The sequence below is a fragment of the Marmota marmota genome, unplaced genomic scaffold (genome assembly GCF_001458135.2).
Source record: "Marmota marmota marmota unplaced genomic scaffold, marMar, whole genome shotgun sequence".
Classification (NCBI taxonomy): domain Eukaryota; kingdom Metazoa; phylum Chordata; class Mammalia; order Rodentia; family Sciuridae; genus Marmota; species Marmota marmota.
The window spans coordinates 14,523,349-14,525,312 of NW_026000272.1; the positions used below are offsets into that span (position 1 = coordinate 14,523,349).

General features: G+C 40.8%; 1 long non-coding RNA gene across 1 annotated transcript in view; it reads right to left on the reverse strand.

Annotated features, from left to right (window-relative positions):
* Nucleotides 1–694: 694 nt before the first annotated feature.
* LOC125614326 overlaps nt 695–1,964 on the reverse strand; it is a 7,313-nt gene continuing 6,043 nt past the window's right edge. Inside the window, exon 2 of the long non-coding RNA XR_007344935.1 lies at nt 695–903. This is a non-coding gene — a long non-coding RNA (uncharacterized LOC125614326). The remainder of the gene's footprint in view (nt 904–1,964) is intronic.

The following is a 1,964-nucleotide window of genomic DNA, read 5'->3' on the forward strand; positions in this document are numbered from 1 at the left end:
GGAGAGGGGTGAGGTTTAGAGAGAGATTGATAAAGAATCACCAGTGATGAGAACAGGACCAAAGTCAGAGCAGGGCAGGGCTGAATGTGTTTTTTTGATACCATGAAATGTAGGGGTGGAGTAAAGTTAATGTTATTACTAAGCATTTTCTCTGGCCATGGCGGCAATTTATATAGTGTGTAAATCTCATAAGATTGTAACCCTCTCCACCACTGTGACAAATGTAATATGCTTCATGTTGACCTCATGTAAGATGTTATCAGATTGATATTGTTCCTACTTGAGGCCTCATGCCTTGAAGCTGGAATAGTGAGGCGTCCTAGATGATTTCCCCTAGGCTAAAAATACTTTTTTTTTTTTTTTGGTATCAGGGATTGAATTCAGCAGCACTCAACCACTGGGCTACATCCCCAGATGTATTTTGTATTTTATTTAGAGACAGGGTCTCTCTGAGTTGCTTAGCACCTTGCTTTTGCTGAGCTGGTTTTGAACTTGCAATCCTCCTGTCTCAGCTTCCTGAGCTGCTGGGATTACAGGTGTGTGCCACTGTGCCCAGCATTAAAAATGCTTTCTAATAGAAAACTTCACCTAATCTTTAATCTAGCTCCCCTTCTTCTAAACTTCACATGGATTGCTGATCTCCATTTTAATAAGATAATATTATACAAAACATCACATTTAAAACAGCACAGTGACTGGTGCATACCTGTATTTGTGCCAGTTGTAGGCAAATAAAACCGGCTGAAGATTTCTCTTCAGTGCTAGGGTCACTGTGAAACAACTCTGGCAGGGATTTCGGTGAGTAATCTGCTATTGAATGGAAGGATTGATGACCTCCAGTGTCTTGTAGTCTTATTTCAAATATCAGGTTCAAGCTCCTTATTGCAGGGTCCCATGAGGCTGCTGCAAGGGATGAATAAGTTCAGTTTTTAAAATTTCTATTTTTACATCATATACATACTTTAACAATTATGCTTTTTTCCTCCCATAAAAGAAACAAGAACATATTTCAATTGGCTTTTACATGAAAGGGAGAGATCAGCACTGGGGAAATAAGGATTCCTGGCCCCTAAGTCTAAGTAAGTGCAAAAGGAAACCTGGAAGATGTGAATTGACTCTGCGCAGTAGCCACACCTCCTTGTAGCAAAGGTAGCATGGGAATATGGCAAAAAGACACCTGGACAGAGAATCAGCAGAACACTTAAGTTAGGTAAAATGTAATGGCAAATGCAAAGCAAAGGTGAAATGGCATCCCAAGCATGACAATGAGAACAAAGTCTGTAGTCAGTGCCAAGGGTGGGACAGGGAATGTGGAAGGAGTTTTATAACACAAAATCACTGATTTTTTAGAACTCTTTTACAAATCACTATCTAGATGCAGCACTCCTTTCAGAAGCATTTAACTTCATTTTGAATCACTATGTCGACGTATACGATTTTGCAATGTCAAAATCACCACCCTGCCTTAAGAGTTGCAATTTATCTAATATTTCAAAAATGGTTGAAACAACTATCTTGATAGATATTATCAGAAAAACCAGTTAGGCCAGGCATGATGGGGTATGCCTATAATTCCAGCTACTTGGGAGGCTGAGGCAGGATGATTGCAAGTGTGAGGCCAGCTTCAGCAACTTAGGGATACCCTATCTCAAAATAAAATTTTAAAAAAGGGCCGAAGAAGCCAGGTATGGTGGCGCATACCTGTAATCCCAGCGGCTCAGAGGCTGAGACAGGAAAATGGTGAGTTCAAAGCCAGCCTCAGCAATGGCAAGGCACTAAGCAACTCAGCAAGACCCTGTCTCTAAATAAAATACAAAATAGGGCTGGAGATGTGGCTTAGTGGCAGAGTGCCCCTGGGTTCAATCCCTGGTTACCACCCCCCTCAAATAAAAGGGCTGAGGATATAGCTCAGTAGTAAAGTATCCTTGGGTTCAGTCTCTAGTACCAAAAAAAAAAAAAAAATT